This window comes from Aquarana catesbeiana, linkage group LG06 (assembly GCF_042186555.1).
Source record: "Aquarana catesbeiana isolate 2022-GZ linkage group LG06, ASM4218655v1, whole genome shotgun sequence".
In the NCBI taxonomy this organism is placed as follows: Eukaryota; Metazoa; Chordata; class Amphibia; order Anura; family Ranidae; genus Aquarana; species Aquarana catesbeiana.
Window position 1 is genome coordinate 317903955 of NC_133329.1, and position 16080 is coordinate 317920034.

Consider the following 16080-nt stretch of genomic DNA (forward strand, 5'->3'; position numbering starts at 1 on the left):
CACTCGCATCTGACAGACGCGAGTTGAGGAGAGCCGATCTGCTGCTCTCCTGACAGGGGGGAGTCTGATTGTTTATAAGCACAGCCCCCCCTCGGACCCCACCCAGGACCACCAGGGAAGCAGCCCAGGACCACCAGGATGGCCATCCACACTGGACCACCAGGTATGCCCCCTAGACCAACAGGGAAATACTAATCTGTGTCCAGGCAGCTGCCAATCAATGCCCAGGCAGCTGCCAATCAGTGCCCACTCACAATGCCTACCACTGCCAGTGCCACCAGGGATGCCTACCAGTGCCTCATATCAGTGCCGTGTATCAGTGCCCATCAGTGCCACGTATCAGTGCCCAGCAGTGCTGCCTATCAGTGCCCATCAGTGCCGCCTATCAGTGCCCATCAATGCCGCCTATCAGTGCCACCCAAAAGAACCCATCTTTGCAGCTGTTTAGTGCCCATCACTGTCGCCTATCAGTGCCCACCAGTGCCACCCATGAGTGCCCATCAGTGCTGCCTATCAATGCCCATCAGTGCTGCATATCAGTGCCACCCATCAGTGCCACCTACCAGTGCCCATCAGTGCCGCATATCAGTGCCCATCGTCAGTGCCGCTCATTGGTGCCACCTTATCAGTGCCGCCTTATCAGTGCCTGTCAGTGCCACCTTATCAGTGCCCATTAGTGGAAGAGAAAACTTGTTTATTTACAACATTTTTTTACAGAAACAAAAAGCAAAACTTTAACTTTTTTCAAAATTTTTGGTCTTTTTTTATTTGTTTAGCAAAAAATAAAAACCGTAGAGGTGATCAAATACCACCAAAAGAAAGCTCTATTTGTGGGAACATAATGATAAAAATTTAGTTTGGGTACAGTGTAGCATGACTACGACAATTGTCATTCAAACTGCGACAGTGCTGAAAGCTGAAAATTGGTCTGGGCAGGAAGGTGAATAAGTGCCCTGTATTGAAGTGGTTAAGGAGTCCCCTGGTGACAACAAGTGCTCGGTATGGTGCGAAGTTCCCTTATTCATCGATACAGCAAACAGCAGATGATGCGATGGCGACTCTGATGCAAATGTTCTGGGTCACCAGTATTGCTACAGTCCCCAATCGGTTCAGCCTCCTGGTTCCAGTGTCCAGCATAGCAACCCACTCTCTCTATGGCACTGCACAGCTCACTTTCTTCTGGGTGGCGAGCTTAACTCCACCTGACTCAGCTCTTCCCGGGGTTTTGCTTTTATCTTACCCCTCCTTCTCCCAGGTGCTTATGGGCCTTGTAGTTGCAGCCCAGGGACAGCTATAATTGGAATCCTTCAAGACTACATCTCCAAAATTGCTCCTGTGCAACCTGTACAAAGCCAGTCATAGCTAGGCAAGGCATAATTGGCAATGCCATCTTGTGGACAAAGAAAGTTCAGCAATTCAGTAACATGGCCCATTGTTACAGGAGGATGAAAGAAATGTAAAACAGTATTCTATAAAAAAATAAAAATAAATAAAAATGGTCATTATTCATGATTTAGCAAATTAAACTGTGTTGTAAATAGTCAAGAAGACTAAAGATACCATTTAAATTTACAATCACCCCTTCATTCATGGTGGGTAGATTATTTAGAATTTCTCCTATTGTTGTTTACCAGTTATCTTGATCATCATTGATGAGGACCAAATGAACTAGGCCACTTATAACTGGTAAATATCTCAGGAGGTTGGATAATTGACAGTGGACTGCTAGCTAAGAATAAACTGGCTAAGAGGTCCCAATGAATCCTTAGCAGGCTGCTTCCATGTTCCACAACTAGGACAAACATGGGTCCGAGTTAAAATTGAATGTAATCATATTTTCTGGTTCTTATTACTTCTTTCCTTTATTCTTGGTCATGCCTTCTGCCAGTGCTATCCCATTTCATCAACATCTGTTGTCAACTACATTTTCTTCTCTAACATAAGAAAGAGTCTAGCTGGGAGACTAGTTGTGTTCATTTATTATAATATCACAATTACAGTTACATATTATTGGTCTATTTTAAAAATGATCATTAGATTTTCTCAGCCCACCTAATAATAGAGGATTGTTAGCTACCATATGCACCGCCTAGAGAACGGAGTCCTATCCAAACATATAACTATTACGCCCCATTGAGGGATCTCCGAGACACAGATAGAGACGGTGGATTTTACTATGACTACCAATACGAACAAGGTCAGAATAGATCTTTTTTAGAGAGAGGTATGGAACATCATCCCCCGAGAAGAACGGAAGAAACGAGGAGAACAAGCCCCACAAGAAAAGAGGCTGTAGAGCAGGAAAGAGAAAACAAACGAAAAAGGGAGACCTAGGAGAAGGCATTTTTAATCTCACAGATATACCACTAACCCAGGAAGAACTAGTAGTGCTTGATAAGGGGTTAAAATACGCACTGGTGAAGAATCTTGATAAATTTGAAACGTATATAAGTATACAAAAATACATAAGAAAATTGAATATCAAAAAATACTTGTTGGAAAAACCCATTAATGTCAGCACGACGCAAGAAGATTCAGTGTTACACAGTAATCTGAGAAATAGATCGATTTAAAACCCGAAGCTGAAGGACAATACCCACATAGAAGTCTTCAAGAATCTTGTGACGGAAGAAATTAAGAATTTAACCTACAAAATAAGAGAAGAACCAAGAAATATCAGGATTGGCATTCAAAAACTCACCAAAAGAAAGAATCTTGTTATTAGGCCGTCAGACAAAGGCGGTGGAATCGTGATTCTTACCACCGAACAATATCATAATGGCATGATGAAACTACTAGAAGATCAGAATACATATTGTACACTTCCCAATAATCCCATATTTAAATGGAAAAAAGAACTTGAACAAGTAGTTCAACTGGGCCTTAAAAAGGGCATTCTTAATAAAAAAGAATCCAAGTACCTGGTCCCAGAGGCCTGTAGAACTCCGATTATCTACGCATTACCTAAAATCCATAAGGACAGAACAGATCCCCCTCTAAGACCGATCGTTAATGGCATAGAATCAATCACAGCGAGATTGGGTGAATATATTGATAAATACCTCCAACCAGCAGTACAAAGTACAAAGGCTTATCTACGCGACACGAAACAAATGCTCCAGACACTTGAACAAAGAGTAGACATCGGCACTGTATGGATGGCAACAGCTGACGTTTCGTCACTGTATACGATCATACCCCACTTTGCGGCATGTGAGGCCGCGAAGTGGGGTCTGAGAAAATATACCGAACTTCCCCGTTTCCAGAAGAAATTTCTCGTTAAGTGCCTCGATTTCTGTCTGAAACACAGCCATTTTTGGTACTGTAAACAATTTTACCATCAGAAAACAGGAGTAGCTATGGGGGCTAAATTTGCCCCCAGTGTCGCAGGGCTATTCATGTCCCAATGGGAAGAGGAAGTGGTGTTTACAGATCCCCCGAAGAACTACGACTGTATAAAAGATACATCGATGACATTTTTATTATATGGGTAGGAGATTGTGAACTCCTAACCTCTTTTTTTCTCAAACTAAACAATAACATCAAAAACATCGTATTAACCTGGCAGATTGAGGAACAGTCCATTTCTTTCCTCGATCTAGAGATCTCACGTATTAACAATCAATACACCACTAAAACACTCTTTAAAAATGTCGATCGTAACAGTTATTTACCTCTAAGTAGTTGCCATCACAGTAACTGGCTATTTAACATCCCTAAAGGCCAGTTAATGCGACTAAGACGCAATTGTACTTTGGAAGAAGACTTTTATATGCAAGCCAGAATGATTGGAGAGAGATTTACCAGCAAAGGATACGATCAAGAGTTTATAAAAGATAAAATAGTAGAAGTCGGACAAATGCAAAGAAAAGAACTGCTTGAAGATAAAACACCCATGTGCCAGCAAGACCAGGTACCCCTGGTGTTTGATTACAACTTTCAACACAAAAAGATTGAAAGCATTATATCTCGCCATTGGCATATTCTAAAATCCGATACTGGCCTAAGAGAGGTACTACCAGATAGACCAAAGTTCATCTATAAAAGGGCACCCACCCTGAGAGATCGGCTAGTGAAAAGCGTGATTGATCCCCCAAAAAAACAATTTTCTTTCTTTACGGGTAAAGGGTTTTACCCTTGTAAACGCTGTTATGCCTGTACCCGCACCAAACGTCCGAATTAAAAAGTATTCTCTTTTAAATCAAACAGTAATGGCACCCAATATGATGTCAACGAGTTCATCGGGTGCAACACCGAGGGAGCGGTCTATGTATTGGAGTGCAGCTGTGGCCTCCAGTATGTGGGTCGCACCAAAAGGCTATTGAGAATCCGTATTAAGGAGCATGTGCAAAACATCCAAAAGGGTTTCGACAAACACAATGTGTCCAGGCATTTCGACAAATACCATAAAAGGGACCCCAGTCATTTGAAATTTTGGGGTATCGTACCCTACGCCAGACCATGGCGTGGGGGACACAAAGTAAGGATTTTGAGTCAACTCGAGTCCAAATGGATTTTTTCCATGGACACCCTTGTGCCGAAGGGACTCAACATCGAGTTTGACGTAAATTGTTTCCTTAGCGACTTTTAGGCTTCAATATTCTTCTTAGTGTTCTTCCTCGGTTAGTGGTTCCTTTCCTTTCATCAAGTCAACCACTCTCTGTTTCTAGTTGCACTAGTTTACTAGATCACATTGGTTGTAATGTTATATATTTATACATATTTTTATATTTGTATTTTCGTACATTTTTATTATTCATTTAGTAGGTCTGTGACATGTCCCGAGCTCCAGCTTCCTCTTCTTTCTTTTTTCTTTTTTCTTACATTGGGTCGTTTTTTCAGTTTTTTCCGTATTCCCCGTCGTGCTATTTTCATTCTTTATTCTTACTTTATTTTTTATTTTTATTTTATTTTATTATTTTTTCTTTTTATTTTCACTCACTTTTTTTTTTTTTTCTATTTTTACTTTACTTTATTTTTATTTTTATCTTTTTTTTTAATTTTTATTTTATTATTTTCATTTTCATTTTATTTCATTTTTATTTGTATATTTAATTTTATTTTTTTCATCATCTATATATTTTTTTTTTTTCATTTTTTTACACTTTTTTTCATTTTATATATTTTTTATTTAATTTGTATCCATTTTTATTTACGCTTTTGTTTTCCGCATACCTCACATGTTATGCATTTTCAGTACAATTCCATTTATGTGATAGTGCGTCTTGGTAGGGCGTTGCATTGTGGTTTTTATTTTTCGGTTTCTAAAATCAAGTTTGAGATTATGTTCTAGCTGATCTGGTCTGTGGCTAAGTACATTCTTTCCAACCTCACCTGTTAGAGCCATCCTGACAACAGGCAACAGCACTGTGTGCTATCCTTTGTATTGATGGGCTTTGAAAAAATGGCCGCCGGGCACCCATTAACATAAGAGCGGGCTTCGGGAAAATGGCCGCCGTGCGCCCATTACAAGGGGACGATATATAAGCATTGGCTTTCTATCCTGTGTTATCCTCTGAAGAAGTCACGTGACGTGACGATATGCATTAGGATTGGAGCACGGGACGCTGCCATAGACAAACAACAGGAGACGAGCTCGGCGCTCGTAGTTACTACACACTGCAGCATTGTTTTAAATGTAAGTTGATTGGACTTGTTTTATTAAATAAATATACCTTTTATATGGGATCACGCTATGTGCGTCTCTTTCCCCCTCACACTGTACATCACTACTCTACCTGACGAACACTGAGGAGAGAGGCACGGGGACATATTACAGTTTCCAGGCACGGGGACAGATTCCAGATTGGTGACACTCCTGGAGGCATACGAGCTTGGCGCTCGTGGATTGATGCCCACACTCACTTCATGAAAGTGAGTGCAACCTCCCCCTGTGTGTGTCTTGCCCCCCCTCCACTGTGGTCGTTGCAGAGTTATTTTACATGCTGTATACTTTTTATTTTTTATATTTCGCTTGGCATGTTCATCATTGTCACTGCCTGTATACACGGAACGTCTACACCTGCGGGTCATTTGCAACACAGGCTGTACACCTTACAGCTGTAAGGTAAGCGGCTTGCAAACACGGAGGTGTCCTCACTGAAGATCCCCCCTCCCTTCACGATTGGACTTGTTTTGTGTTTCTCATCACGTGTTTTTGCTTTTTAGACTGGATGATAGAACTAATATTCATGTTTGTCCTAGGGATTTGTCACTTGTAGTTCACCAGGATCTGGCACGTTTTTGCTAATGGGGCACTAGCCCACATATATTTTTCTTGCATTATATATATATATATATTTTTTTTTTTTTGCATTGTGTCATTATTCACCCTATTTGTGTTGGTATATGCATTTTTGTTTTGCTATATTCAAGCAGTCACTGTTTCATGATTACCTTTATATATTAGGCTTTGTCTGCCCGCAACATGTCATGTTGATCAGCTACGTTGCACTCCACTGCATCCCCACCATGTTCTTTTAGCATGTAGGATCTATTCATGCATTGGCCTGTTTCTGCTTTTTTAGTTCACTTTGCCACTTTAGTCATCTTTGTAGCTCCCCCCCCCCCCCCCCCCTTCATCACAGCGCAACTACCATCTTCCCCCACTTTTGTCCCATTTGTCCTGCCTTGGATCAGTACTTAGGTGTTGCAGCAGTGTCCTTTTAGCATAGCCCCCCCGACCCCCGCCAGGGCAGGAGTTTCCACTTTCACAGTGCCCATCAGTGCCGCATATCAGTGCCCATCGTCAGTGCCGCTCATTGGTGCCACCTTATCAGTGCCGCCTTATCAGTGCCTGTCAGTGCCACCTTATCAGTGCCCATTAGTGGAAGAGAAAACTTGTTTATTTATTTACAACATTTTTTTTACAGAAACAAAAGCAAAACTTTAACTTTTTTCAAAATTTTTGGTCTTTTTTTATTTGTTTAGCAAAAAATAAAAACCGTAGAGGTGATCAAATACCACCAAAAGAAAGCTCTATTTGTGGGAACATAATGATAAAAATTTAGTTTGGGTACAGTGTAGCATGAATGCACAATTGTCATTCAAACTGCGACAGTGCTGAAAGCTGAAAATTGGTCTGGGCAGGAAGGTGAATAAGTGCCCTGTATTGAAGTGGTTAAGGAGTCCCCTGGTGACAACAAGTGCTCGGTATGGTGCGAAGTTCCCTTATTCATCGATACAGCAAACAGCAGATGATGCGATGGCGACTCTGATGCAAATGTTCTGGGTCACCAGTATTGCTACAGTCCCCAATCGGTTCAGCCTCCTGGTTCCAGTGTCCAGCATAGCAACCCACTCTCTCTATGGCACTGCACAGCTCACTTTCTTCTGGGTGGCGAGCTTAACTCCACCTGACTCAGCTCTTCCCGGGGTTTTGCTTTTATCTCACCCCTCCTTCTCCCAGGTGCTTATGGGCCTTGTAGTTGCAGCCCAGGGACAGCTATAATTGGAATCCTTCAAGACTACATCTCCAAAACTGCTCCTGTGCAACCTGTACAAAGCCAGTCATAGCTAGGCAAGGCATAATTGGCAATGCCATCTTGTGGACAAAGAAAGTTCAGCAATTCAGTAACATGGCCCATTGTTACAGGAGGATGAAAGAAATGTAAAACAGTATTCTATAAAAAAATAAAAATAAATAAAAATGGTCATTATTCATGATTTAGCAAATTAAACTGTGTTGTAAATAGTCAAGAAGACTAAAGATACCATTTAAATTTACAATCACCCCTTCATTCATGGTGGGTAGATTATTTAGAATTTCTCCTATTGTTGTTTACCAGTTATCTTGATCATCAATGATGAGGACCAAATGAACTAGGCCACTTATAACTGGTAAATATCTCAGGAGGTTGGATAATTGACAGTGGACTGCTAGCTAAGAATAAACTGGCTAAGAGGTCCCAATGAATCCTTAGCAGGCTGCTTCCATGTTCCACAACTAGGACAAACATGGGTCCGAGTTAAAATTGAATGTAATCATATTTGCTGGTTCTTATTACTTCTTTCCTTTATTCTTAGTCATGCCTTCTGCCAGTGCTATCCCATTTCATCAACATCTGTTGTCAACTACATTTTCTTCTCTAACATAAGAAAGAGTCTAGCTGGGAGACTAGTTGTGTTCATTTATTATAATATCACAATTACAGTTACATATTATTGGTCTATTTTAAAAATGATCATTAGATTTTCTCAGTCCACCTAATAATAGAGGATTGTTAGCTCTTCCACATATTTTCATTGTCTGTTACATTTCCATAATCTTTGTACAGTGGAACCTCGGATTACGAGCATAATCCATTCCAGGAGTATGCTCGTAATCCAATGTACTCACATATCAAAGTGAGTTTTCCCATTGAAGTCAATGGAAACGAAAATAATTTGTTCCGCATTGGCTTCAATGGGATGCAATACCACATGCGGTCAGAGGCGGAGGGCGCTGGAGAGCCTCAGAAATGGCCGAAAAGGCCCAAGGGACACTTTGGCGGACCTCGGCAAACCTCGGAAAGACTCTGTTCACGAGCCTTTCCAAGGTTTGCAGAGGTCAGTCGAACTGTCTTCGGGCCTTTCCTTGCATTTCCGAACGACGCCGACCGGCGACTTTTGGCTCTGCTCGGCTCCGGGGCCCCCCACCTCAGGTCAAAAGCGGTACTGCACACTGCTTTTGGCCTGAATCCTGCTCGGTTTGCGAGGCAACACTCGCAAACCGAGTTAGGAATTTTAGAAATACAGTGCTCGGTTTGCGAAACGCTTGTTAACCGCGTTACTCGCAAACCAAGGTTCCACTGTATGTTCATTTTCTGATTTCCTGAAAAGTGAAACAATGTAGCCTATATAAAGCCTTTTTAAATAATAATAACAATAATTTCACAGAGGGGCTGCTAAATTGTCTTGTAATTTCTCTGCATGCCCAAGGATAGCACATTTCACTTACCCAGCACTTACAGTACCGTCACACCTTGAAATATTTCAAAGAATTTTTCAGTCCAAGTGTAGCCTAAATGTAGAGAGGATTAGCAAGTGTACTTATACAAATAATCAATAAGACAATAACTTTACTCTGAGAAGTGTGGCTAAACACCTGCAGTATTCTGACTAACAGTAATTAAAAACATTGAATTGTTTTTAGCTAGAAAAAATATTAAGACAGTTCTGACTTGTTATAACAGTCCCTGTTTTATCCCACAGGCAGTGAATGATGAAGAAAAAAAAATTGGTTGGTAAAGTTAGGGCCCTTAAAGAAAGCACAACAAATTCCAGCAAAAAAAAAAAAAAAAAACATGTGCAATGCTATTCTCATACCAGACCCAGTGCACCTGCTCTGATTCAGTTCAAGGCCTTAGACAGAAATGGGAGTTGCTGTGATTTTTCACTTTCAATCCTGCTGAGTCAGTCCCTCTTTTCCTTCCTTACAAGAGTTTTCTTTAGTATAGTCTGATCTCACCAGGCACTCAAATCACACCTTACACCTTCACAGGGAGAAAGTTACTGTCTCGGAAACCAGGGCCGTTCTGATGAGCAGTCTCTCTGATGTCTCACCCAACTGTGGTCAGCAATGGCAGGGTTCAGTTCAGCTAGCAGTCTGATCTCTCCATTCAGCCAGAAGTCCGGTCTCTGTTTCTCAACCCATCTCCTTTAAGACTGTCCTTGCTTTTCCTTTCAGCAGCCTGCTGACCCACCTCCCCTTGTTTTTGCTGCAACATTTAATCACCGTCCTTTCAGGGTTGTCCCAGACCCATCCAACAGGAGGCACTCCATAGATGAACATTGAAAAGTTGTCTTCTTAAAAATGGCTGCCACACTTCTGCATTAATGAATATTCAGTTTAACCCTGTCCACACTGCAGAAGGATAATACAGCAGCAATAACGGGAATAGTTCCACAGTAGTTATCAGTTACAGTCCAGGTTACACACAAAACCTAGAAAATTCTCTTCCTTTTTTATTTGGCATCACCAGCATCCCTGTTGTATATCACATTAACTAATATCTAATAAAGTTTACAATTCTTTTGGAATATATTAATCTCAGAAGATGGAGGAAAGAATAGTTAATAAAAGGGCTAGATTCTATATGCATGGGTTTATCATGTAAGTCTGCCCAAAGCAATATGATATTTTGATAAAGCATAGTTAGAGTGAAAGCTCTGTGGAAGAGCCTGAAATGCAAATGTGATTGTGTACCCAATGAATGAAGGGCATGGAAAATAAATCCCACATGTGTAAGCAGGCATTTTCTTAAACAGAAAAGCATACCTCCCAACTTTTTAAAATGATAAAGCGGGACACCTTATAGCACACAGTATGTAGCCACGGCCCTGATTACACGATCCACAAAGATCTAATATACAGAAAATGATTTGGCGAAACCACACAAATGTTTTTTGACCTCTGTTTTTCCTTTATATTGGCTGTTCAAAATAACAAATGCAATAATATAGAGGTTGGATACAAAGTTTAGGGCAGCATAGTGCTTTTGGTAGTAAAATAGTACATTTTGTATAGAGATGTACACATCAGACCAAAAGAGGGACAACTGAGGCTGCGCAATGGAGAGAGGGATTTTGTCTCCAAGGAGGGAAGGCCCCTCCAAATGAGGGACAGTTGGGATCTATGTAAAAAAAAAAAAAAAAAAAAAAAAAAGCACTTTAACCACTTTCCGCCACTATAACATACTTATACTGCGGCAAGGTGGCACTTCTGCGCTGGAACACTTCCCGGTCTGGTGGCCCATGTGCGCACCACCGGCAACCCACTCCTGCTGTGATTATACACAGCGGGAACTGATCTATGGGTACTGTGGACTCGATGACTGCTGGCACCCGCCGATCATTATTCAAAGAGCCAGAACGGGGTGCTACCTAAACAAGGCAGATTGTCATTCTGACAGCAGGCAAGGCATGGATCCTGTGTTCCCCTAATAAAATCACCTCCAACACTACACAAACACACTAGCTAGGCACAGAGTTAACCCTTTTATCGCTCCTGACGTTCAACCGCTTCCCAGCCAGTGTAATTAGTACAGTGACAGTGCATATTTTTAGCACTGAATTAGTGTCACTGGTCCCCAAAAAGTGTCAAAAGTGTAATTTAGTGTTCAAATGTCCGCTGCAATATCGCAGTCCCACTATAAGTCACTGATCACCGCCATTACTAGTTAAAAATAAAAAATAAAAATAAATAAAAATATCCCATAGTTTGTAGACGCTATACCTTTTGCGCAAACCAAGCAATATATGCTTATTGGGAAATTTGTATCAGAATTCATATTGGCCTAAATTCATGAAGAAATTCGATTTTTTTAAATTTTTTTATTGCATATGTTTTTATAGCAGAAAGAAAAAAAATTTTTTTTCAAAATTGTCTCTATTTTTTTGTTTATAGCACAAAAAATAAAAATCGCAGTGGTGATCAAATACCACAAAAAAAAGCTCTATTTGTGGGAAAATAAGGACAGAAATTATATTTGGGTACAGTATTGCACGATTGCGCAATTGTCTGTTAAAGTAATGCAGTGCCGTATCGCAAAAAATGACCTGGTCATGAAGTGGGGTTAAAGGGGTGGAGGTCAAGTGGTTAAAATGCCTTTTACCATAGATTTAGCCCACCTAAAACTGATATTTCAGTTATAGGTGGCCTTTGCTGGGCTGAGTCCTTCCCTTACCTCTCATATCTTTTGGAACCTCCAACAGTGTGGTCTCCCTGCCATAGTTTTTGGCTTTATTTCCAGGATCCTTGCATACCTCCCAACTTTTTGTGATGGGAACGAGGGACACCTATTAGCAAAAGTATATAGACATAGGACACATCCCCTGCCACGCCACCTCAAAGGAGAATTATACAAAAAAAAAAAAGATGGGGTCCCCCAAGGTTCTTTCCTTGGACCTCTACTATTCTCGATCTGCACATCCTCTCTGGGTCAGCTGATAGCCTCCCATGGCTTCCGCTACCATTTATATTCCGATGACACACAAATTTATCTCTCTGCTCCTCAGCTCACCCCATCAGTCTCCTCACACATCACTGATTTACTAACAGACATATCAGCCTGGATGTCACACCACTTCCTCAAATGGAATCTACCTAAAACCGAGCTCTTAATATTTCCTCCCCCACATGAGATCAATGACACATCTATCAGTCTGTCCCCACATGCCAGGGTGCTAGGGGTAACCCTAGACTCTGAACTGTCCTTTCAGGCCCACATCCAATCCCTGTCCAAATCATGCCGCCTTAGCCTCCGCAACATTTCTAGACTACACCCATTTTTAACTAATGACACCACCGAGCTTCTAATTCACTCGCTGGTTATCTCTTGCCTTGACTACTGCAACTACCTCCTCATTGGATTACCTTTACATAAACTATCCCCCCTTCAGTCCATAATGAATGCCGCTGCAAGACTCATCCACCTTACAACCATTCAGTGTCCTCCACCCCTCTCTGCCAATCTCTCCGCGGGCTTCCACTCACCCAACAAATAAAATTCAAAGTACTAACAATAATTTACAAATCCTTCCATAACTCTGCCCCCAGCTACATCACTAACCTAGTCTCAAAATATCAACCAAGCTGCTCTCTTTGGTCCTCCCAAGACCTCCTGCTCTCTATCTCCCTTGTCACCCCCCTCCCATGCTCGCCTCAAGGATTTCTCCAGAGCTTCTTCCATCCTTTGGAACTCCCTACCCCAATCTGTCCGACTGTCCCCTAATCTATCCATCTTTAGACAATCCCTGAAAACCCTTCTCTTTAAAGAAGCCTTTCCTGCTTCTAACTAATACACTGTTTTACTTTCTCCATCAGCTCATCCCCCACAGCTATTACCTTTTGTATCAATTGACCCTCCCTTCTAGATTGTAAGCTCTAATGAGCAGGGCCCTCTGATTCCTCTTGTACCAAATTGTAATGTAACTGTAATATCTGGAATAATAAGTGATAGGACCTCTGCGCTACTATATAAACGTGCTGAAAAAATCAAATGTGTGCAAAATCATGAACGTGATGCTGCAAAATCAATAGTGCTCACTGTATCACCATAAAGTAAATATTGTAGGTAGGATTTCGCGCAAACACATAAATGAATATTAATTAATAAGTGTTAACTGATATGTCACGTGAATTGTGTACAATCATTAGAAATAATAAAAAGTGTCCAGTGGTGATAAAGTAATAGGTGATGGCCTCTAGCTTCCAGTTAGACAATGAAGTATTCAATCAGCTGTGTGATAGACTTCCAAAAATACATAATGGTCAAATAAACTCCTTCCCTCTATATCAGGTCTCCCATTGCCCTTACCTTAAAGGGCTTAAGATAAAGCCTTAGTATGGATGTAGGGTGATGGTCTAGAAGCAATCTGGTGGTGTCCACTGGTTGTTGGTTCCTGGTGAATGGATACTTCTTGGCCGCTTCTTGTTAGGGGCGATTCTGGATCCTGGGCTCCAGGTCAACCAAGCAAGACAAAAGAACAAGGGGGCTCCCAATGGTGTAGTTCGTTTTTTTTTTAAATTTATTTAATCAAAAGAAAAGAATTTCCAAGCAGTGAATAAAAACATCCACACTGTGGATACAGTGTGGGGCGGTGACAAGAAAAGATGGCGGCGGAAAGCCGTCACCTGATGCAAAACTTCCGGTTCACACTAACAACACTTCTGGGTCAAAGTAGCGTCTAGTGTTGTGTGTGATGGCTAGCGGGATCCTACGCGTCCCTGATGAGGTCACGTGACGCAACGCATAGGATCCCGCTAGCCATCACACACAACACTAGACGCTACTTTGACCCAGAAGTGTTGTTAGTGTGAACCGGAAGTTTTGCACCAGGTGACGGCGTTCCGCCGCCATCTTTTCTTGTCACCGCCCCACACTGTATCCACAGTGTGGATGTTTTTATTCACTGCTTGGAAATTCTTTTCTTTGGATTAAATAAATTTAATTTAAATTTAATTGGTTGACCTGGAGCCCAGGATCCAGAATCGCCCCTAACAAGAAGCGGCCAAAGTATCCATTCACCAAGAACCAACAACCAGTGGACACCACCAGATTACTTCTAGACCATCACCCTACATCCATACTAAGGCTTTATCTTAAGCCCTTTAAGGTAAGGGCAATGGGAGACCTGATATAGAGGGAAGGAGTTTATTTGACCATTATGTATTTTTGGAAGTCTATCACACAGCTGATTGAATACTTCATTGTCTAACTGGAAGCTAGAGGCCATCACCTATTACTTTATCACCATTGGACACTTTTTATTGTTTCTAATGATTGTACACAATTCACGTGACATATCAGTTAACACTTATTAATTAATATTCATTTATGTGTTTGCGCGAAATCCTACCTACAATATTAACTGTAATATCTGCCTTCAATTTGTTGAGCGCTGCGCAAACTGTTGGCGCTATATAAATCCTGTATAATAATAATAATATAAAAAAAAAAGATTAGTTAAATCCACAGTACCTTTTTTTTTTACTATTATTGCTTTACTATGGTGTTTGACAATACAAATGCAGTAATTTCGAAATTGGATGAAATGTTTACAACTAGGAAACACTTTTTGAAAGATAAATAGTGCATTTTATATACAAATATACAGCTCAGACCAAAATAGGGGACAAATGAGGAAGAAAGAGGGACAGAGGGACATTGCTCCAAACCAGGTACAGTCCCTCAAAATCAGGGACAGTTGGGAGCTATGCCCTTGCAATTTTGGATAGTCTCACCCCTACTAGTAAAAAATACACAAACAAATTTAACACTCACAGCAATTTATTTATTTCAGGTACTTATATAGCGCTGTCAATTTACGCAGCGCTTTACATATACATTAGTCCCTACCCTCAAGGAGCTTACAATCTAAGGTCCCTAACTCACATTCATACATACTAATTTAGACAGGATCCAATGAACCTACCAGCATGTCTTCGGAGTGTAGAAGGAAACCAGAGTACCCGGAGGAAACCCACACAGGCACAGAGAGAACATGCAAACTCCAGGCAGGTAGTGTTGTGGTTGGGATTCAAACCAGCTACCCTTCTTACTGCTAGGTGAGAGTTCTACCCACTACACCACTGTGCCGCTCTAATGACAGGAGTAATGATCATTTAGAAGATCACAGATCCTGCCTTTGAAGATCCTGAGCAATATAAAAAAAAACTCTAAGTTAGTTCAATATTAGTCTTTGTTAATTTAATACTCTAAAGTAAAATGCTGGCAAATAGCTAATTATATGGTTAAAACAAATACGTTACCTATCCCACGTGCCGGTGGATTTTTAATTCAGTTCAACCATTCTTGGGATTTACAATTCTCAGCCATACTTCATAGCCAGGAAGGTGAAACCCTAGTTCAGCATTACCGATGTCATCAGTCTGTTCATGGGACTAGGGTGACAGTTCTGGTTTGCTGCCCAATAAAAGATAGAGAAGTGCTATAAAAAGCTTCAAACCAAACCGGGGAACAGGATGTCACCTGCTTGGCTGCTCAGTGTGAATCACAAGAATTGCTGCAAAGATTTGGAAATCCTTTGGCAAATAAGACAGTTCACATAAATGTATTTCAACTTTGTATTCAGTTGTTTGCCAGCAGTTCCCTGTTAATATACAACCATATCAGTGTTTTGCACATTGAGTCATAAGAATTATATACATAGTAACTGAAATGAAAAGGAAAAAATCTGTTCTAATGTGAACACAGTTATAGTCCATTACAAGGAAAGAGTTGCTTTTATTAGGTGCTATAAACACGTATTATCAAAATCCATTCTTGGAATTCCTTTGACATTGTTTGCAGCATGTCTTTATAGCCTGAGGACGCATGGAGTGTAAACTTCTTTGAGTGTGGTGTGCATTGCAACATTTCTATTACAACGGTTACAACGGTTGGCAAAATAATTGCTTTTTTTGTTTTTTTTTTTGTTACAGCATTATGTGCTATTTTGCTGCTGTGCTCCAGCTGTTTTTTCTATGTTTTCTTTAGCTCATAAATGTCTGTTGTGAAAAGTTGTGATACCAAAAAGCAGAATGCAAAGTGGTAAAAAGTAGAAGGCTAGAGGACTAAAAAAAAAATCTGTTAATTA

At 40.8% G+C, this 16080-nt stretch overlaps 1 long non-coding RNA gene across 1 annotated transcript; it reads right to left on the bottom strand.

Annotated features, from left to right (window-relative positions):
• Positions 1-6914: 6914 nt before the first annotated feature.
• Positions 6915-15525, bottom strand: LOC141147779 (uncharacterized). Its single transcript, XR_012245135.1, has 3 exons — positions 15254-15525; positions 14917-15138; positions 6915-7622 (listed from the first exon to the last, which is right to left on the bottom strand). It is a non-coding gene; the product is annotated as an uncharacterized lncRNA (long non-coding RNA).
• Between the last annotated feature and the right edge of the window lie 555 nt (positions 15526-16080).